The 23,467-nt window shown below is 40.5% G+C and overlaps 1 pseudogene; it reads left to right on the top strand.

The window, feature by feature from the left end:
- The first annotated feature begins 1,539 nt into the window (after positions 1-1,539).
- Positions 1,540-23,467, top strand: part of LOC130249039 (chloride channel protein B-like) — a 61,756-nt pseudogene continuing 39,828 nt past the window's right edge.

The following is a 23,467-nucleotide window of genomic DNA, read 5'->3' as shown; positions in this document are numbered from 1 at the left end:
TGACCTGTTTAATTTTTTCTCTTACTTTCCCTTCATTATCCTCATTGCTACCTGTCCTTGTACTGATAAAATTTGTGAACACTACAGAGAAGTTAAGAGGGCCTCCAGATGTTTAGAGAAGACTCTGACTTTTGTTTTGTTGGTTTTTTTTTTTCTGAGAATTTGCCATTTATTGCTATTTAAAGTACTCAAATGCTTTTTACACTCATTGACTTCAGCTGGTACTGAATGCTGAGCATGTCTACAAATTACCCCTGGAGTGCCAGGTAGCACATCCAGAGGATGCAAGTTTTATCAGCTTCTGAGCACTATTGATTAGTTCATTAGATGCATCAGCATCACTCCAGTAACCCCCACAAAGGCTGGACTTGAGTCTATTTTTCTAAGACAGAAATCAAACATAATTTTATTTCCTGTTTCTAAAGCCTTCACTTTGTTTTGCACACTGTGACCTCTTTTAAAAATGTAACATTTGTCTGATGCAGGAGGTTGTTTTAATAGAACAAAATGGGTGTTTTGTAAAGAAAATTATATTGTGTGTGGGAAAATATGTAATATAAATGTTCAAGGGAGACTGCTCATTAATTCCTTTTTTTGTAATACTATAATTATTTTCTGCCTATTCTTGGGCTGTTTGGTGCCAGCTCAGCAGCTCACTGTCACATGGCACCTGTGGTACCCAAACCCTGCAATGGGGCTGAGGATTTTGTCAAGGCAAACATGCCTGAACTCACATCCTAGAGGTGCCAGGCACTACAATAACCCATAATACACCAGCAGGCTTTGAGAGGAAACTATGGTGGGTTTTGTTTCTCTTTTTTTACCCCTGTTACCCACATTTTGTCTCCCCTACCTGTTGCAGGCACAGTTTCATTACAGCTGGTGCATGAGCAAGCTTTGGTATTTTGTGCTGTCATCAGCAGACTCTTGTTCTCCTTAGAAGAATTGGGACATCAGGCTGGCCTGGCAAACCTGCTGCTTGGTGGCCACTGTCACCATGCATTTACTGTTCTCTCTGGGTTTGTTTACAGAGGTCATTTTGGATTTTTTGCAGCAGAGAAGAGTTCTATTATGGGTATGTACTGTGTGGGCGTGGGAGGAAGAAGATGCAGGGGTTTAGGCTTGTTTCTTTCTGTGTTTTTGCTGGGGGAGTATCAGAGAAGGGGCAGAGCTGAGACATGGACAGTTATCAGATATGTGGGTTATGGAAACCTTCACACTTTATACCTTTATACCTATACAACACAGAGTGTTTTGTTCTAAATTACAGTGAGCAGACAAAACACCTACTGTTGGCTTATTAGCTGTTCATAAGATAATTTTCTGTGTTGGTGCTGGTTGGAAGAAGATACTTTGAAGTAAAGGAAAAAGCAGAGAAGCTCTTAAATAGACTGTCCTCCCCTTCTGTAGCTGGCTCAAGCACTCTGTAGCTGTTGCAGGCACAGCTGTACTGTGCCCTTGTTCCTTGGTGCTTACAGATTAAACATTTGAAAAGATGCAATCACTGTTTGTTCCGAGTTGCAAAATGGAGGTGACCTTCAGCCTCAGCTGCCTTTGCTTTATTCCATCCAGCATGGCACAACCTTTTACCTTGTGTCCACCTAAAAGTAGTTGCTTTTATTTTCATGTCTTTAGTTCATTTTTATTGCTCATGATGTTAATGATGATTCAATTGTGATGTGCAAGTATCAGGACCTTCACTTCTTCCAGCCTATATACCCTTCTTTGTATTTGACTTGGAGATCAATTAGTGAGGCAGAAAAGAACTCCTGGTGTTCCTAATCCAATCCACTTTTGGCTACTTTTTACTGTAAGTAATTTTTTCCTAAAGTAATTATCCAATCACTTTCATTGATCTCTGAATTTCTTCTGGCTTGTAGCCCTCTAGCAATGCAGAAACTAAAGATCAGGACATTTTCCACATATAGCTGTACTTTGGTTAGGAAATTGGGCAATGTTTGCATACATGCTCCCTGATAGAATTGTTTTATCCAGATTTAGCAGGGGAGAGTGGAGAAGACATTGGGCTTCCTTCCACCCTAATCCTTTTTGTGGCCCTACCCATAGTACAGGTGCCCAAACAGCTGCAGTTACACACCAAGCAGATAAAAGTTTGTGGCTGAAAGGTGAGGCTACGTGGGCAGGGAAGAGGTCAAGCCTTCTGAAGCCAGATTCACTGCTGAAACCAAAGTATTGTGTAATGAAAAGCTGCCTGCAGAGGGGAAAGTGGATTTGCTTTTGTTGCTATTTTACAAAAAGCTTTGCTTTTTTAGCACTCAGTTAAGAATGTTTTCTGAAAAGAGCAGTGGATTCTGTCTCCGTCTATCTTCTCTTAGTGTTACTAGGGGGAAAAGTTAGTTAAAATTATTAAGAACATAACTTGTGGCAGGGTTCAATAAGTTTTTGGCCCTTAATGTGGTACAGATAAGCAGAAATATTTTCATTTCACTGAACATGAGGCTCAGGGGAAATTTTGCTTCTTGTATATTTTGTGGCATTAGCAAAACACAGTTTACAGTGAATAAACTGAGTTGAAAGCTTGTGGGTTATGTTTCTCAAGAAATTATTTGATTTTTTTTAGTTTCATTCTACCTAACACAATGTTACCAGGGGATTTTATTGTACTCCAGAGCATGAGATTTTCAGGAAACTTCACTTTATTTTTACATAGACCATAGGATTAATTCTAAAGGTGAAACTTGCTCTGTAGGTACCATTTTTCTTGATGACTGGCCAAAGCTTGTGGTTTATATTGCAACAAAAACAAACAGCGTACTATGGCACCTTTCATTTCCAGCCAGTGGAATACTCTCTTGACTTTACCTTTACTGCCACACACATGCAGTGTAATGCTCATATTTTACTTGAAAGCAAATACCTCAGTATATCTTTTCCTTAGCAAAAATGGAGGTAGGGTGAAAAAACAATAAAATCATGTATGCCTATTCTTAGTTTTAGTGCAGGATTGGAATTAAGTAGAATATAATGCAAGATATTTGGATCCTGAAGTAAATAAACCAGATCCTTTTTCTACTTCAAAATAAGCTTTTTACCTCTGAATTCCAACACCTTAAATATTAGATCTCTTTAAATCCTTTGGAAAAAGATGGGTATTGTTACAGCTATTGGTAAAGATAGCACTATTAAAGTTTTGCTTAGTGCACAGAGTATCTAGGTGCACCTAGGTAATGGCTTAATGCTGGTTCTAAGGCATGGTGTTCCTTAAATCTGTCCCTGCTCCCTGTGACTGTGCATGCAGGTGTTGAGCTTCTGGTGCCAGGGAATGGCTGCTGGGATTCTCCCTCTTCCAGACCCAGCTTTTCTGTCTGCAGCACTCTGTGGACCAGCTCTTGAAGCTTGGATTCGATCCTGGCATTTCTCTTTTTGGGAAATACCACCCATGTTTAGTACAGCCACCTGGTGAGTTTGTTACACTCTAGGGTATTTGTAGCAAGAACAAAAATAACAATAGGGGCAAGAAGAAAAGGAAGGAGAAAAAAGAATTTGAACAATAAGAGACCTCACACTCAAGCAATTTACGTTGGGCTGACAGTTTGTCCAATCCCCTAACCCCAAGGTTACACCAGTTTAGGGTTTTCTGCAGGCAACTCTTGACAAGTGACATTCCCACATCCTGGCAGGTAGCTTTTTATACATTTTATGATCTCTAGCTTTGTCCAGATGTTAATCATGACAAAAAGCTGTGTAACTCTAAACCTGGGTTAGGGAAATAATATCCCCACAGCTTTTAATAGATTATCACTGACCCCTTGGCCCCATTTTGTTGCCTGGAAGATAAAATTAAAACATGATATTGCTTTCATCCTTGCTGCCTGTTGAGGAGTCAAGTAGAAAATTCAATTACTATTACAGCTGCCAGATTATGTTCTGTGCCTGTGATTTGTTGTTTCTTGAGTTATTCTAGCTCAGCATGAATATCCACAGTTTCACTTAAATAAATTTACTTATAAACTATCTCAATGCACATGGATGCAGATTGACACTTAAGAAATGAACATTCTGCAAAGCTCTGATTCAGCAAAGTCTTTTGAAGGGCTCATTAAAGCCATTATATTGTGTTATTTAGATGTAACCTGAAGTGCTGAGTGCCAGTGGTAAGTGCAGTACATCACAGTTTTCTGGCACTGCTGACAACAGCAGCATCTACCTGTTTGATCCCTCTTCTGTGGGGTGTGCAAAAAGAGATCAGCTTTAAATGAATTAGCTGAGTTCTCTAAATCAAAAGGATTTATTTCCTCCATGGAAATTACTTTGAGGTATCAAGTTTTATGGGAAAGGATGCAATAATTCTTGTCACTGGCAGGATGCTCAGAACAGTTTTCTTCTTTCTTTGACTCAGATTAAGAACTTGCTGGACGTGAACATCTTGGCCTTCATTCCAATCATCCTCCTTGGAGTGTTTAGAGGTCTTCTAGGAGCTTTCTTTTTTTCCCTAAATTTAAAGATTAATCAATTACATGTGCAGTTGTTTAATTCAATTCCAAAGTCACCCCTTAGGAAAACAAGCAACCATTTGGATACTGTGTTTATTTATAAGTAAATAATATGCTTCTCTTAATTATATAATATTTACAGAGACTAATGAGGGCAGGTCACAAACTGCTAGATGGAAAAGTGAATCTGACCTGCTGGTACTTAATAATGTGCAACAGAGGAAAGAAAAGGTGGATTTCCAAAATGCATATATGTATTTAATGCTGGTAGGTATGTAAGAATAGAGAAAATGTTTTTTTCTTGGTTTGGTTTGGTTTTTATGCTTGATGTATTTTACCTGTAGAGTCACTCTCCTGCTGCTCTTCTACTCTGATGATACTTTATCAGCTTAGTGACACATTGCAGTTGTGTTGGTGTGCTTTTACATTTATTTGCAATCTATGGAGAGCTCAAATAAGACATGATGGGGCCACTTTGCACCTAGGATTTGGAGTTTCCATTTGGTACCATAGGTCTTTGGGAAGAGTCATGCCATTAAAAAAAAAGTATAGGCAAAGGGTTCCTGTATTTTGAGTATTTTAATGCTTTTCAGTTTTATGCTTTGGTTACAGCTTAAGCATGTTGTTGTGAAGAACATTATGACCTTAATAATCCTATAAAGACAGGCTGAGAGAGCTGGGTTTGTTCAGCCTGGAGCAGAGAAGGTTCTGGTAAAGCCTTAGAGTGATTTGCAATACCTGAAGGGGCTGCAGAAAGGCTGGAGAGGGACTTTTTACAAGAGCATTTAGTGACAGAATGGGGGGAATGGCTTCAAACTTAAAAAGGGCAGGTTTAGATTAGATATTAGAAGAAATTCCTGACTGTGAAGGTGGTGAGATGCTGGGTTAGGTTACTCAGGGAAGTTGTGTACTCCCCATCCCTGGAAGTGCACAAGGTTGGTGTAGTGAAAGGTGTCCCTGCTCATGGCAGGGGTATTGGAACTAGAAGATCTTTCAGGTCCCTTTGAATGCAGACCATTCCATGATTAAATGTGTAGAAAGAAAATCTTCAGAACTTTTCTACTGCACTTTTAGTAAATTGTGCAAATCTGAGATTCTCCGCAAGTTTCTTTAGTGAAAGCCTCCTTGTCATAAATTTTCTTTATTTCCAATATTTTTGAGGAATTGTTCTGAGGAGTTTTCCAGTCTTTTAAAGTGTTGAGATAACCTATCTTTAAGGAAACTGGTGCACACTAAAGCCCCTTTCTTCTGCCCTCTTACAGGCAGACTTGCCAGTATGTTTTATGTATGCCATGTCTATTTTTTTATATATCCTGCTTTCTCTTCTCTCCCTGCTGGAGAGAGGATTCCTCAACTGAAGACCAGTGAGCTGGCTATAGAGATGCTCTCCCATCAGCCCAGACATCCCTTCAGCAGCTTCCACTCTGAGCCAGCAAAAATACATAAGTTTTAGGGAAAGGCATTCACCTTGACTTGCACTGACAGCCTGCATGATACTGGGAGGAAAACAATATTTTAAATATGAGAGAGGAAACTTCTGGAGCTAAAAGTGTGAATAGCTGTAGGTTGAGGCACATGGCCAAGTCTCTGCAAGCTCTCCACAGACTGGTACAGATGCATGTTTCCCAAAGGTTTACCACAGGGTCAGAAAGAGTGCATTTCATTTAGTTCTTGGAATTCTGTGTGTGCTCTGGCAGCCCACCACCTCCTCTGCCTAGTCCTGCTCTTGCCAGAGCAGCAACCTGCTGTTGGGCTCTCTGTTGGCACGTCAGAGGTGAAATCTCACCTGGCTGGGAGGAAGAGGAGGAGGAGGGAACCGGTGAAAGGGCTGTGCTGGAGCATGCCTGTGCTGTTCATAGCTGAATTTCAGCTCCTCTTAGTGGCAGGATGCTGGCATTTCTGTTGGCAGCTGGGTTTGCTCACATCTACTCAGGGAACACACCCCGATGGAGCTCACTTCAAGCTTTTTGCTTCGAGGTTTGACAGAGTGAGTAAGGTCAGTAAGGAAAACAGGATTTCTCAGCTTTAGGGAGAGTCTTCCCCCTGCCCAGGCTTCTCAGGTTGTGCTACAGCTTTGCTCCCCTATCTCTACAGGTTCATGGCTCTGTGCTGGTGAGCACTGCAGTGGGATATCCTAACCAAACTCCAGTTTTCAACCCAGCAGGGTGAGGAGCTGAGTCCCATGTGTGACTCCCTGTGGAAATGCCACAGTTCCCAAAGGACCTCTGTTTGAAGAGCTGGGTCTGGAACAATTACTGTTCTAACAATTTGGAGCCAGAGTGCTATGTTGGACAGCCATTTCCCCTGCCTTTGGGAAGCTTTTGGCTTTCTCATGGTACATTACAGAAACCCTGCACAAACTGCTGAAGCACATAAAAAACACTGCTCATTAGTCTCTGGAGTAAAAACCAAAGCACTCATCAACTGAAGCCAGTAAGAGCCAGTCTGTTAGAAGACACTATAGAATTAAATGTAAGATCATCTAGCAGAGATTTAGTGCCAGACATAAAGAAAACACCAAGAAAGCTCCTAAGAGTTGTTTTATGTTGTTTAAGGAGCAGTGCCCTGCTGACTCCAAAAGTTCATGGAGTGATTAGCACCTTGCCAGCTCATACCTGAAAATGGAGAGCAGCATGTTTTGTAGGGCTGTGGTGCTTATAGAGCTTTTCTATATATATATATTCTTGCCTTAATCCTGTATTTTTTTAAATTCTGCCTTTTTTTTCCTTTTTTTTTTTTTACCTTTGTAGCATGAACTCTTATTCAGATTGCTTTTCCTTTTCTGTTAGCTCTAGAAGATCCTGCTCAGGTCACAGTCCTTATTTTATTATAACTTGGCAGAAAAAGGCAGGAAAGAAACTGTTTGATCTGAGAGAGAACCATGCATTTTTTTTTTTTAATAAACTCACATAATGAGGCAGCTGAAAGAAACTATGTCACAGTGACTTTAACCAAAAATAATCTTGTATAAACCAGTTTGCATTTAAACTTGGAAAGAACCCATCACAGTATCTTCCACACCCACAACCTAACCCAGAGTGCCATTCCTTTGACTGGAATTGAATATCTAATCTGCAGCCCATAGATTAGACCAAGCTGTCTTCTAAGTGCCCTACTGCCCCTTGGCCTGCATTTGCTTCTCCTCAATTCATCACCTTTCTCTCTGTGAGGAAATCACAGTGTAGATAATGTTTTGCCAAGAATCTGGCAAAGCTATCTTTCTTTTTCTATTTTTTTAAAATCATGTTGAATAATGCTTCTGTTCCAAAAGCTCAGTCTTTCCTTGGGTAGGGTGGACAATTTAAGGATATATGCATATATACTTAATATATAAGCTGTCAAAACTTTAAAGGGGTACTTGAGAGGATTATTTTCCTTTCTGCCTAGCTGTGAACATAGGCTACTGCTTTAAATGTGTAGCCACTGGCTCCAGCCTAGCTGTCCTTCTAGTTCCCTCTGGACTTTGGAGTTTTGGCAAAAAGTTGACCTGGGTTTGAACTGTCCCAGAGTCAAGTTTTCAAAAACAAAACCTTTGTGAAGACTGAACTACTCCCAGTTTCATCTATCTGTAGTAGATGTGTTCTGCCCATAAGCTTACAATATTTGAGATACAGGGGAACAAAGGCTTGAGATACAATCATCTGACAACTTGTCACAACTGCACCCAGCTGAATCTTGACTTAAAGGTTTCCATAAATGTGCTATCTGAGCTGTATAATAGCTATCCACAGAGAGGATGAAACTCTGTGCTTGGAAAATGTATTATTACTCTGGCTGTGTGTTCCTGTAGTTTTTCTCCAGACGTATACTGAAATATTTTTTGTAAATTAATCTCAATTAAGATAAAGCCCTGAACATCAGTTTTGAATGAAGCATAACTGTTACACTGAACTATGTTATGATGGAAAACACAGCACTGAAATGCAGTGCTGTCATCTCATGTGAAAACTCCCTTTGCTTTTGGTGAATGCAAAGCACCTTCTGCTGTGTTCTATTTCAAACATTTTTGGTTTCATTCATGTTTGCTTCAAAATGGGTATATGGAAAACGAGAAGGTCCTGATAAAGTATCTTCAGCCATGTGGATTGCAGTATCTGTGTCTCCACCACGTATCATCTAATTAGCTTTAGGCTTTATAGCTGTCTAGCACTGCTAGGATGTCTAGGAACTTCTTTCTGTTGATTAACTGAGTATTAATCCTGTCATAACATCCTCATGAGAGAAGGGAAGCAACAAGTTTGCAAGTTAGAAACAAGTATTTAACTGTTCATACTGACCAGGGACTTCCAATTTGCATAAAAGGGGAGGAATTTAAATAGAAGTAATGGACCCTTTCTGACTCACAGCATACTTTTAAGTACCAATGGAAAAAAAAAACTTAATGAGAGACCCACAGATTGCTGAGTCCCTGCTGTGGCAGCCTGTAAAGAGCTCATCTGGCTGCATCTGCACCATCTGCTATGGTGCAGGGCAGGCTGGCTGTGTGTAGAGCACTCCATGTGCTCCAGATCTTCCTGGGGCTACCAGTGCTCTCTGCTGGCCACTGGCTCCCAGCCACATCCTGGTTACAGCAGCCCCGTCCTGAAGTCAGACTGGATGAATCTCAGCCCTAGTCACTGCTTGGGAGCAAATGTGGGACACATGGGCAGGACAAAAGGGCAATTTTCTTGTGGTAAATGATGATATTCATGAATTTAGAAATTTTCTTTCTTAGTTTTGGTCCATCCTTACATCTCACAATGTGTTTGCTTAATGCCTGCAGGTATGTATGACAACTATCACAGTATATTTACTGTATTTCCTTCCTTGCACTCTTGAGTGTGAGAAACTGCCAGATGAGAAACAACTCAGAAACATAAGTGGGGAGGATCACCATGAGCATATCTATGTGAATACAGCTGTTAATCACTTCTCCCAGTCAGTTGTTACAAAGATTTCAGATGGAAAAAACCCAAAGGTGTGTCAGACCTGAGTATTTAAGATGAATTCCTGTAGAGACAAAAGTCACACTTAATCTTTTAATCACTGAAATTTAATCACACCTAAACTTTTCCAGTGAGAGGCATTTGCTGACATGCCAGAATAAGGGGGGATAAAAGGAGAAAGAAGTAAAGAAACAAAAGTAAAAGAGAATGAAATGTGGCTGTATGTATCACACAAGTTCTTCTTCAATTTGGCATCCTAATTCTGCTTTACAAAATGTAAAGGACTTGTAGATAGGTATATAAGTCTATAGCAGACAGGCTGTGCTTGAACTGGAAACATGGAACTGGAAACTGATGAAAAATCTTTGCTATTCTCAGCTCCAGTTGGCTGAGTCCTCTCTGTGGGAATAGGTAACCCAGCACAAAGTGGAATCCAGGAATTTAAAATTACTTATTAACTATTTTTTAACATTTATTTTAATAAATACATATTTAATTATTTTAAATACTGGCAAGTATTGTGTTAGTAAACAGGCAGGGAATATTGGGATTTTGTGGTTAAACAGCTGAAGAGGTCCTGGAATCTGATACAGGCTTTTCAATATAAGTATATTTCCTAAGAAATACATATGAGGAATCCAGAGGAAGTAGAAAAAGACTTGCTCAGACTGAGGTTAAATGACAGGTTGATTACACAGCCATTGCAAATGGCCACTTCCAACTTCTAGTTTTGCAGATCCACAAATTTGTAAAATATATTTATTCCTCCTTCCATGTGGGCAGCATCATATACACATTGCATAAAACAAGCTTTAAATACTGACTAGCTTGCCATTAGTGACTAGAGTAATTTCATGGTTTAGGAATGGTATTCCCTGATTTAGTACTTCCATTAAAAGCCATGAGCTGCTCCCCTTCCCTCTCTGGTGGGAGAAAAAAGCAGAAATCACAGATTGAGATAAGAACAATTTACTGGAAATAGCACTGAGATAAGGAAACAAATAGTAACAGAACTACAGTAATGACAAAAATATACAGAGAGGGCAATTTGCATGCCAAATGTTCATGAAGCCCAAGTCAATGGAAAACAATGGTGGACAGACCCCATGCCTTCCACATTTACTCCTTCTTGGAAGAAAAAGAGCCTTTCCCCTGTCCCTGGCTTTTCAGATGTCCCAGATGTAAAATGATATTGAATTCCACAAGGTCTTTGCCACATCCCATCCCCCTGACGTGGGCCAGAACCAGGACAATTCTAAACAGCTTTTTTAACTATATAGAAAGCACACATGCTGCTCTGTGCTTGCCACCAATTCTAGTCTCTTATTTAACTTGTAATACTTGATTCAGTATTGTTTGCTATTACATGTATTTACATTTTCTTTCTTAAAGCAGCCTTTGTCACTTAGTACCAGGACATGGTATCTATGGCTATTTGGGTTGCTACAGGAAAAGCTTTTCCCCTCACTCTGACATAGTTTTTTTCACCCCCTCTCTTTATTTTAAGGACTAAATGCTTGCAAAATGTTATTTTTCAAAACAGAACTATTTTTTGCTGTTAAGGAAAAACATCTGAAACCAGGACATTTTTTTTTGTCTGTCTCTGAATCAAAACTAGTCAGGCTGATCCAACCTAGAGGCTGGATGGTCTTAGTGCCAATTTTTCCTTTGGTGTGGCTACAAGTTATAAAGAGTACATCATGTTGAAACTGGATAGATCTGAAAGGAATTAAGCATCAAATTGCTCTGGACTTTGTAAGGTCATGCACATGCTGAAGGAAGTGATGATGTCTCTAATGAACTTGTAATAAGACTAAATGTGGAAAAGAAGCTTGTTGTCTTCTCTTTTTCTTAGGAATTGAAGAAGGGAATTATGATTGCAGCTGTAAGACTTTAGTTAGGATCATTTAAATTTGGCTCATCTCAGAGTGAGCTTATCAGTCAGTGCTCCAGAAGCAGATAAATATAATTACCCTTTTGAGATCCAACAGATTAGTAACAAGCAGTCTTGCCACAGGAAATGCAATGAGAACCAAATAACAAAGAAACTGTAAGATGCTGAATTTTGTCTTGTGTACTGATCCAACTCAGTCAAGTGTATGGTTTTGCTTTTAACAAAGAAGTAGTGGAAGATTGCAGCTCCAGATGGGGCAGCATGACAGCACTTCCTTCTCTCACAGCTTCTCCTCACTGAACAGTGCTTTTGGTAGTGTACTGTAGCTCTTCCAGCAGGCACTGATATTCCTTGGAGATGGAGGAATGGGAGGTCACAGGAAGGCAAGAGAAGGGGGTTAAGAATCAATGGGTTTTTTCCATCAGAAATCTCAGTTCTGCACATGTATTCCTGCAGTGTGGCAGTGCAGCTTTCCTGCTGCTACCAGGAGAAATCTCTTTAGTGAATGCACTGACCCCAAACAGAAAGAGTTAATGGTACAAACCCCTGCATGTGAGCAAGCCCCACACCTCCACTCTCTGTGCTTTACTCTTCTTGCTCAACCATTTGTGCTTTAATTGTAAAACCCCCACTTTCTTCTGTTGTTTCTCAGTAATTTTGGCATTGCTGCAAGGTTTGGATTGCTTCTCAGATGTGCTGGTTTTTGAGTATGCATTTCTTTACTGGTAGCAAAGACATATGTGGAACTTGAGGCCTTGATATAAGTGAGTTACACAATCATATGGCTTTGAAACCAGGGCAGAGTAATCAGGTTTTTCTTCTTTTATTGACCATTATGAATTTGGAATATATTCTTGTTTGAGAGGTTGGAATAATGTGAAAAGCAAATACAAGATTGAGAAGTATCTTGTGTCCTTTTGGTTGCCAATCTGGAGTCTGGAAGAAATTTTCTTGCACTAGATGTTGGCTGCATTTTAATTTTTCCTTGTAGTTCTGAGCAGGGATCAGGTGGGTCAAATACCACAGGTCTCCTGCTCCTTGTTCCAGGAACAGAGCTCATGTGGTTACTGTCTAAATTGTGGTGGTGTCCAAAACATGCCAAGTGCTTTCCAGACTGGAAGAAGGAAGTTGTACCTGCTTGGAGAGTTCAGTGTTCCAGATGACAGAGATTGAGAAAGCATCCAGGAATAGCAGAGCCGAAGAAGGGCTGGATGTGGTCAGCATGATAACCAGCAGTCTGAGCTGCCAATGTTGAAATAGCTGGTGCCAGTGTTTACCAAAGGACAGCTTTGAGAACCTGTGGGTCAGACATCTTGGAGGAGTGGTTTGAGTATAGCCTGTGCTGCTGTGGAAGGGGAAACCTCTGAGTCCTTCCAGCTCTCCATGGTGCTCTCCAGTGCAAAACTTTCCCATGGCAAATGCATCCATCACCTCTGAGTGCTGTGCTTTTCCACCGATGTGCTCCTCAGGAATTATACATTCTTGATCAGCTAATCCCCCTTTGACAGAATAACAGTGTTGTGTGGGCAAAGTGGCCAAGGCCAGGCTATGCATTTTAATTTTTGCCCCCCATTTTCTGCGTTTAGACAACATAAAGTAATTCCTGGTTTTGGGAATTTGGGGTTTCAGCAGCCAGAAGTTTATGTATGCTTATGAGGAAGATAAGCATTAATAAACCAGATAGATTAGTAGGATAAATAGCAAACTGATCTAGTAAATTAGATTTATTAGGTAACAAAACAACTTAATTGGGATATATAAGGGAAAGTTGGCTTTTTCTGTAAATCGAAACATTCTGTACAGGCAGCAAGGCAAGTTATATTCATCCACTTAATGACTTTTTGTTTTGCTTTTAATATTTAAGCATAAATCAGATCAAGAGGGAAATTTCAGAAACAAGCTGTACATCAAGTGCAGATGAAGTCAGATATTCTAATCAAGGCTTCATTCAAGATAAGGGGAGTTATGTGATTGATACTTGAGAAGAAACTCAAATAGCTTGAGGGGATATTGAAGCATATTCACTCATAAAGCAGGTTTTCTTTAAAGTTATGTAATGCTGTGTTCTGACATATCAGAACTAATTGAGACAAACATGCTGGGAAGACCCTGAGTACCTCTGAAAGGAAAGGGGGAAGGAGTCCTGCTCAAGTAGTCCAGTCACCTTTCTTTGGCTTAAGTCACTGCAGTTTCTCCTCATTTGGGCCAGGATTAACATCACACAGACCAGACTGGAGGGAACATATATTCCTTTTTTTCCTGGAAGTGCCCCAGATGCTGAAGCTGTCATGTAAACTCATTGCTTTTAAAAAATAAGGTTAAGGGACAAACTGTACTTTTGTAAAATGGCCTTTCAATGTTTCATATCCCTGCATGTCTCTTCCTCTGTGTTCCAGATGCTGTGCTTCCAGTTGAAGGTGAGAAGCAAGGAATCACACAGCTTATTAAAAGTGGGACTCATGAAGAATCTGGATGCACATCTCTTTGGCATTTTATTTTATCCTTAGCTGTTGAACAGCAGGTTCTGTGCTTGCCAGTGGCCTGGTTGTTCCTGTTCTTCAGTCCTGGTTTGTGCTTCATGTATGAAAGGCCTGGGTCAAGTAGCAACAGCCTGAACTGTAGGTTGAAACTTGGCAATAGCAAAGCACCAAGTGCTTGGAGGAAGCTGTATAGGTAGAACAGGATGGGTTGCTTGGAAGGAGATGCTAAAATTGGGGAAAAGAATGAAGAAATATCATCTGAGAATAGCTGTGGAAGGACCATAGCCAAAACTGTGGGGTTTCCAAGTGTAGATCATTTGAATCCTCTGGCGATCCAGAAAGAGTCTTGGCTTCTGGCTCCATCTCTAACTGCAGGGCTGTGGGTTCAGATCCAGACTTTTCATCTGTTTCCTATGTATGTCATAGCCTGAATCTTAATCTTGGACACCCTGAACTTTGGAGAAAACTTCTGTTGGGTCTTTGTTGTAGTTTTTAGAAAGCTGTTGTGGACTAGGGCAAGGTTCTTGCAGTGATGCTGAGAGGTTTAATGTACAGCAAGCAAGGTGTCATGGCTGGAGAGTGCATAATGCCATTAAAAAATACTGAAAATAAAATAAAAAGAATTAGTTATGTGCACAACATCCTTCCTTTGCCCTCCCCTGTGTATTCACCTCCTGCCCTTCCCAAACTCTTGTCTAAATCAAATTTTAATATGCAATGTTTGGTGAAACATGGTGTACTTAGTTGAATAGATATAGACAGTTAAGTCTATCAGCCAGCACTCATGTTTTTGACCTGATAACCTAATTTTTATAACCAGTCTAGAACTACACAGGGTTTTAAAAACCATTCCAGAACTGCATCCATCAATCAAACAGATCAATTGTATGAATAAATGAGAAAAAGTTGTGTAAGGGTGCAAGATAATGCTCCACAATCATACAGTCATAGAATATCCTGAGCTGGAAGGGACCCACAAAGATCATCAAAGTCCATCTCCTGGCCCTGGACAGGACACTCCAAAAATCATACCATGGGCCTGAGAGCATTTTCCAAATGTTTCTTGGACCCTGTCAGGTTTTGTGCCGTGACCATTTCCCTGTGAGCCTGTTCCAGTGTTCAATCCTGCTCTGGGTGAAAAATTTCCCTAATATCCAACCTAAACCTTCCCTGTCAGAGCTTCAGGCCATTCCCTCGAGCCCTGTCACTGGTCACACAGAGATCAGTGTCTGCCCCTTCTCTTCCCCCCACAAGGAAGTTGCAAACTGCAACGAGATCTCCTCTCAGTCTCCTCTTCTCAAGTGTGAACAAAGTTCCTATTCAGGATCTTAACCACCCTCGTGGCCCTCCTTTGGATGCTCTCTAAGAGCTCAATGCCTTTTTTATGTTTTGGTGGCTAGAACTGCCCCCAGCACTGGAGGTGTGGTTGCCCCAGCTCAGAGCAGAGCAGGACAATCCCTCCCTTGCCTGGCTGTGATGCTGTGCCTGATGTCCCCAGGACAGAGCTGGCTCTCCTGGCTCCAGGGCACTGCTGGCTCCCACTCAGCTTGCCACCAGCCCCGGGCCCTTCCTGCTCAGCACAGGCGGCGCTGAGCGAGCTCTGCCTCTGAGCGACCCCGTGCTAGCCATGGCACACACATCATATAAATTGCTGTTGGATGAATGACAATAATCCATGCTTTCTGGGAAGTGAATGTGCGAATCCTGTTCACTGTCTGACACTCCTGCACAACTGGGCTATGTTTTGGTTTAGCTCTTCAGTGTAGGTTGGTTTGAGGACTCCTGGGTTCTCTTCACAGCTTCACTCCTGGTTACTTTGGCCAAGTCATTAATACCTATTACTCCTTTCTGCCCATTTACTATATGACTGTAATATTTTTCTTGCCAGGTTTATGGGGTGAATGCAGACTTAATTTTGAGAAATGTTATAAGGCTGGAGTTCTAGAAGTGTGGCCTTTTAATCTGAAATGTCCCAGTGTGTATTTCTGTGACCTATACTTTTGACTTTTGCTATAAGGTTAATTCTCATTGTTCTTGGAAGGACATGAAGACAGACATGCTGTAGTCCTTCTTCAGAGTGGTAAATCAGGCAGCTTCATACTTGTGATTGGTATTAAGTAATTTGTCATAGGTTGGGCAAGGTTGCTAGAGCTTTTTGTGGGAAAGGAATCGCCACAGAACCTGACAAAATTAATCTGGGATGAAGAGAATGTTAAAGCATTTCCAGAAAACACCATCACTGGTAAAAAGATTGCTCTTTTTCTTCTTGTATGCAGGTGCAGAGGAGCTTTGTAGGGCAGGATGATGAGATTGATCCTTGTTTCCTTGAGTGGTGTTCAAACTAGTGGATATGGATTATGGATTGATAAAGCTCTCTGCTGCCATGGGAGCTGCCTCATTTTTCAGAGGTGTTATAAGTCTAACTATCCCCCTCACTGTGATAATGGTAAGTATGTAGAGTTTCCAAGTATTTTTGTGGCCAAGGTTAAGTTGAGCTTTTGCTGCTGCAACTTATTGAACATGCACATTGAACCAGAGAGAAATAAATTATTGGTCTGCCTGTCTCTGGTTTGCCCAAAGAGGGTGGTTTGTTTTGTTTTGTTTGGTTTTGTTTTGTCTGGGAACTTTTTTGTAAATCTGGAATTAACATTTTGACTGAGAAATCTGACTATCTCTCTTCCTAGTTTTAATTTTTATTTGAGGTTACAGAAATGATAATGCCATTGGTGATTTATAAAGAAGAAAAGGGATGTTTTTGCTGGGTTACAAAACAGCTGCGGGTCACTTGTGAATCCACTTCTGTGGGGGATGAGGGCCTTGTACAATTCACCTTTTAATGCTGGGTTGAGTGTGGCCTCCTGGATGGAGTAAGTGAAGGATTTACAGTATAGGCAAGTGGTCTAATGGGAAACCTCACAGGTCTCTCTGGACAAGTTATGCCTCATAGATTTCAAAATTTTGGGATTCATTTGGACCACATTTCATATTTTGGTTTCCCCCTCCTTTCGTAACAGAGCATCTTGAGCCTGCACTACAATACTTTCCAGGCAAACTTCTGAAAGCTGAAGTATTTGCAAATATTCTTTTACTTAGAGAGGGTGCTCTTTGCTGATTGCAACACCTGGGGACAGTGAGTTGGAAGGCTGAAATTCAGCTTAATCAACAGAGAAGTGAAGTCGAGGTCACAAGGGGAAGTTTTCACCCTTCCTCAGCAGGACATTCAAGGTCTGTGAGTGTTGGTGTGTGTGGAAATCTCACCCATGACTAAACCCAGACTTGGCTGCCCAACTGGTTTTGCCCAAAAGTATCTCACTGAAATCTCTGCAGATGTCAGAATTCACACAGAGTGACTAAGCCTGGATTTTCCCTCCTAGCACACTGTTGCACAGTGTTTGATAAAGTGCCTGCTCACTGGCACTCATACCAAGCTGGGTCCAGGTTAGTGAAAGGTTGTGTAAATTGTGTAGGAAGCAGTTTTTTTTTTTTTTTTTGAAAGGTGTTGTGGGCACCAAAAACCTTGTCTGTTGTGAAATAATAATTAGATTGATTATGGAAAAAGTTCTCCTTCAGTGTCTTCCTGGTGCTTTAGCACTTATTTATCAATTAAATAATTAAGTAAAAATTAACTCTGCTATTTCTGCTTCTGTTATTGTTGTTATGCATATTTCAGAAGTTACTGTGTGAATTGTCAGCCAACCGAGTCTGTAAGACTCGAAGGGAGGAAAGGTGATGCCTGAACACTAGATGTAACTTTTCTGAGAGCCCAAATTATAACTAAATGTAATGTCTTTTCCAAAGTAGGCCTGGATTTTCTCATAATGCCTCAATATATTTTAATTCAAGTATCATTTGTAAACCATTACTTTACAGTCTTTCTGCAGGTATAAGTCTTTAGGGGCAAAACCAGTTGATTGACATTTTCCTCTGCTCATGAGGCTGTGCTTTATCACAGAGAAATGAGAAGTGATTATATGCCAGAACACTTGCTGACATCTTAGATGTCAGGAACTCTTTCATTCAGCTCCAGCACAGAGAAAATTCCTACATTTTCTTTTCTTCAGTTTCTCCCTACCTTCCCCACTACCTGTACCTGTTCTCTGTTCTCTAAGTGCCTCTGCACAGCAGATGCAGTGTATGAAAAACAGGATCTGGGAACTCTTAAGAGCTGTAGGGAACTGAGTTGAAAAGGCCCTAGAAAAATGAGGATTGCATTGCAGTGCATTCTGAATTCCCCTAGGTGTCATGTTCTAACCCTTCTGTGCCTCTCTGCACGGGCAGATTCTGTTTCAATTCATGTTCATCCAAGATAAATAGCTCCATTGCTTGAGGAAATATTAATTTTTGGGGAGAAAAAAGGTCTTGGACATGACAATGCAAACACATAATTAAAAGGTTGTGCCCTCAAACCATAAAATGCACATATTTTTCCTATATTGTCTGATGGGTTCAAAAAGAATTGGGAATGTTTGTTTTGGCTTTTCACAGCCTTCCATTTGGAAACAGTTATGAATGTGGGACTTGTAGTGAACAGGTTTGTAAGATGCTTTTTTTTTTCCCTCTCCCTCGTGGCAGACCCCACAGGCATCTGCCCACCTCTTCTTTCTTGGCTGCCTGTTTCTACCCCCCATGCTGACACTTGACCCTCATCCTCAGCTTTCTGTGGCAAAGGGTAGATGTGGTGACATTTTTTTTGGCAAGTACAAGGAGCAGCCTTATGACTTGCCTTCCCACAGCCTTCTGTTTCCCATGTCTTTTTAAGTGTCATGTGTCTTGAGCTTGCAGGCCTCAGAGAGCTCTAGATGTGAAGAGGAACAGCATCTTTCTACAGTGTGCTTGTTCTCTGGCTAATTCTGTGTTTTTAACATTCCTTTTATTTTTACCTCTCAATAAAAAAGTCTCACAAGTGTTAAAGAGGAAAGGTGGCTCTGGGCTAGCCTAGTTTCAGTGTCTATGTCCAGTGCTGTAGATGTGCCTATGTGCAAGCTGAGAGAAGTTTCATTTGCACCAATTTGGATCCTTTGTCCTATGAGTTGTTTTTCCTTCTATTACACATGACAGAAAGTAACCCTGACTCTCAAACCTTTCTTGCTTATTCTCTTAAAACAGAATTAGAGCAATATATCACTATATTGGCCAAATTTATTTCTCCAAGAAATCTCTTCTGATGGATACAGGAAATGCAATTAATTCTGAAAAGGTTAAGACTCTAAACCCCTCTCTGAGTGTGAAACACTGGAATATCAGGCTTTTGACAGATGTAGACTAAAGGAGAGAAGAGACTATTCCTTAGGATTTGGAAGTGGAAATGCAATGTTATATAAACCAAACTAGGGCATGAGCTCTCCCAGGACAGACTGTCCCAGAGTGTCCTGTGAATGTGGGTGTGTCTGCTGGGAATGAATGGGCTGTGCCAATGGGCACGATGCTGGCACTGAAACCTGACCATCTGATGGGGCTTCAGACCATTATGAAAAGTTGCTTGTTAATGTCTGAGTCTGCAACATGGCAGAAATAAAAAGCTGTGTGTGAAATCATCTGGTTCTTAATGAAAGCTCAGAAATAAGTGACTGCTGTCCCATGGTTAGGAAATTTGATATGTATTTGTTATACACATTCCATTAGTAATGAAAATGAACTCTTTTTTTTTTCATAATTTGAATACTTCACCTGTGATGTATACTCCTGACATGTTCCACAGCATTGCTATAGGTCATCTGGACTAAGTGTGATGAAATTGCCCTGACAGCACGTAGTGACAGCTAAATCTTTACCTCTCCCCTCTCTGTGTATTCCTTCAGTACTTCTGATTTAGGCAAAATGTACTTACCTGAAATTATAGGCAGGATGCATTGTTGCAGATTCTGGGGTTACCCTTCTCAGTTCCCCTGAGAGAAGCTCTCAACAACCTTAAGTCCTTTCACAAGAAATTTAAGTGGGGCATTGTCTTATGGATGTGACATGGGGACACAGCACAGACAACCTCCCAATCCAGGCAACTAGAGGGAAGATTAACAAAATCAGAATGGTGATATAAGATGTTAGAAAATTAAGCACAAAATTTCTAAAATACATATCAAATCTGCCTGGTGCCAGTGCAGGGTTTTCACCAGAGAGTTGCTCATTTATTGTAGGACACAAGATGCTGCATCTGTAACCCTTTGCAGTGATGATGATGCAAGCAGGAAGGATGTTTTTGGAAATGCTAACACAAATATAAATTCTGAGTGTTTTCTTCTTGAGTTGAGTAAGCTAATAGTGCATAGCTGATGTTTGAAGACCAAACAGTGGAAGCAGTCTCTGGCTGCTAAAGAGATCATCAGGAGGCCAAGAATCCTCATTGACTTTAAATTAAATTTCTCTTGAGGGAGTCCAGATCTAATGGATGAGAGCTCTATTCTACAGGCAAACATGGATAAATTGTACATTAACTGGGCAACAAAATAGTGATGTATATCAGGCTTGAATTAAATATGAATATTAATTGGGTGTAAGTTCTCAGGTTTCTTCCTGACAAATGGGATGCTAGAAAAAGTCTGTATAGCTGTGCCTTTGAGCATTGCTGTGGGTTCCTTCCAACTCAGGGTATTCTGTGATTGCTCATTATGTGAAACAACAGTGCCTTGAGCAGCCCCTACCTCCATTTGGGTGAGGGCTCTTTCTGCCACCTTGACCTCCTGTTTTTCCTCCTTCCCATCTGCTCCTTGAGCTGGAAAGTAAGGAAGCAAGCAGCCCAGAGTAGGAAGTGGTTTGTGCCTCCCTGGTTTATAAGTGCCTGCTGGTACTTGCTGTGCTGAGTGGGCAGGGAGGGCAGCCTGCAAAGGGAGCTGGGGGTTCCTCCAGGAGGGGCTCTGGCAGGGCTGGCCAGACTGGGAGGGCACAAGGTTATCAGTGCAAACTGTGTCTTATGTGAGATTGTTCATGCACTCTCTGCCTTTAGCTTGCCATGGAAAGAGAAAGGCCAAGGCCAGGCTGGGTGGGGCTCTGAGCAGCCTGGTCTAGTTGAAGGTGTCCCTGTCCATGGCAAGGGCTTTGGAGCTGGATGGTCTTTAGAGCCTTTCCAACCCAAACCATTCTATGATTCCATGAAGGAAACAATAAAAATACACTTTAAACAGCTGAGTTAGGAGCCAGCTAGACTGCAGGTGCCTTTCTGTAATGTATAGTTTCCATCTACTTTGTCTTAAGCTAGTTTTTTTTTTTTTTTTTTTTTTTTTTTTTTTTTTTTTTTTTTTGTAAATTATTAAACAGTCAAAGTGAGTGCTGGCACAAAGCTGGGCTTCTGTGCCAGTGCCCTTATGTTCTTGCAAATGGAGAAGCAGCTGACCCTGAAGTGATGGGCTCAAGAGCTGTGGTACAGCTGTGCTTTGAGATTCAGAAAATGGAGACTATTGGATCTTGGTCCATGACAAGTTTCCAGGGCAGGTCTTACAGCATGAGTAATTACAGGAAGCAGGATATTTTGCAAGATGTCAAATTAAATGTTTTAATCGGTCCTTTTGGTCTTAAAAGAAACCAGTCTTGTTTTCAGCACATAAAACATGGTGTTACATCTGGCTAGTTGAAGAGGAGGGACTTCCCTTCCAAACTCATAGTGCCATCCAAAATGTGATCCTTTCCTTGATAAGGATTATAATTTGCTGAGGTGTGAGGAGAAAAATTCTCTAAGAGCTGAATATGCTTTTGGCATACCAGGAAGCAGGAGAACACATTTGAAATATATTAATTTCTTGTTCATGTGAAAGATTTTATGGTCAAGCAAGATTAATATGTTCTTATGGTCAAATATAGTAAAATAACTCTGTAGTTGGAGTGATGGTAAACACTGAAGTTTGCAAGAGTTTGCTTTTTCACCACCACCCAGTTTAGAATGATTTCAAAAAGTTTGCTTCACCTCTATTTTCGACCAAAAATGAGGACTCCAGATTTTATTTTTTTTACAAAAATCTTGGACATTTCATCAGAAAGCTGAACATCTGAAAAGCCCAAATAAAAAAAGAAAAAAGAAAAAAGAAAAAAAGAAAAAAGAAAAAATTAAATTACTTATCTTGCTACAAACTTACAAACTTTGTTGTTCCAAGTTAACATTTTTTTCTTTAAGGAATGACATATTTGCCATGAAACACCAAAGAAACTGGAGGCCCAATACAAGGTGCATTGTGGGAGATGTAGTTTAACCTAAGAGGCCAAGCCAAATCCTATTTTAAAATTCTCAAGAGATGACAATATAGCATTCCAAATGAAAGCTTCTTGGGCTCTAACCTGAAAAATACTGCTCTATAGGGATGATAAACCATTTGTCAGGTCACTGGAACATTTGATAAAGGATGTAGGGAAAATGAAACGAGCCCCTTTTTTCTTTCTGGATGGTAGCCTTGTGAACCCAGCCCAGAAGGTCACAACAAGTCCCCTCTGATTCCTTCATCCATCATCTGTGAAGAAGAACTGCTCCTATGGGACAGTTGGTTAGCCTGCAGGTAATTCCCAAGCTAGAAGAGAATCCAGCTCTATCTCTAACATAGCTGTGTCAGCTTTGGTACCAAGTTTTATCAGTAAAATAAACAGACACAGCTGAATTGTACATGGATTCAATTGGCACTGAAAGTTCAGTTGTGCATGTGAAATATTGAAATTGAGATTGCATCTCTCTTTTATATACACACGTTGGAAATGAAGTTGTAATTTGAGAAGATAAGATTTTTATATGGTCATTTTTCTGGCTCTAGCCATCAGTAGCTTTGAAAGTATTTTATAAATAAAGGGATGTAGTGTATTACAACATGCAATGGTACATTTGGGACATGTAACACAAACCTTAATGAAAGTTCACAAGAATTTAACGTGCAGAAGTTATTTTTAATTCACAGTATCTTATCTGTTTTCAGTTTTTTTGAATTACAAAATGCAATTGGGATGTCTTAACTACTAATTCTTTGCCAAATTTAATTTGTTTTCATATTAAAGGTATTTTCCAGTTACATTGACATGAAAAGCATCTGAAACCATTAAATGTTGTTATAATTTTAACTTTAAGACCTTCATAATGCTGCCAAGAGTGTATTTTACAATTTTTGGAAAAATTATTTATCTCTGGGACAAAATCTGCCACATTAAACCTATCTTTTTTTTTTTTTTTTTTTTTTTTTTTTTTTTCCTTTGGTGGTGGTGGGGTTTTTTGTTTGTTTTTTCTGGCCCGAGGGGTTTATAATAATTTTGAATGAAACTCCCCATGTAAATGGGTGCTCTGATGAATGGGGGCTTGGGCCAGAGATCCCCATTTGATTATTGGATGCTGCTGAAACAGGAGCAGGTGGTTACACAGCACAGCAGCTCTGGACTGGGGATGGTGTGTTGGTGGGATGGAGGCTCCTATGAGGTCCTGAGAGAGGTAAATCCCTAAGGAATCCCCATGGTGTCCCCTGGGACAGAACAATTTTTTTTTGTTTTTTTTTTTGCTACAATTTCTACACTATCCTCTGTTTTTTTTCTATCCTCTGTTTTTCTGGAAGAGGAATAAGACTGGTTTCAGGACACACAAGGTGATGGCAGTGAACGTGGTGCTGCTGTCATGAACAGGACTGAATGGAGATGGGCACCAAGGGGAGGCTGTGAGAGCACGTGGAAAAGTGGAAGCATTGAGGAAAAGAGGAGCATAAATGGCATCCAGTAGGACCTGTGCTAATGGCAGCTCTTCTCCCATCAAAGAATGATGGTGGA

This window comes from Oenanthe melanoleuca, chromosome 2, assembly GCF_029582105.1.
Source record: "Oenanthe melanoleuca isolate GR-GAL-2019-014 chromosome 2, OMel1.0, whole genome shotgun sequence".
NCBI classification, from domain to species: domain Eukaryota; kingdom Metazoa; phylum Chordata; class Aves; order Passeriformes; family Muscicapidae; genus Oenanthe; species Oenanthe melanoleuca.
Note: the sequence above shows the minus strand (reverse complement) of the source record. Positions and strands in the feature narration are given on the sequence as shown.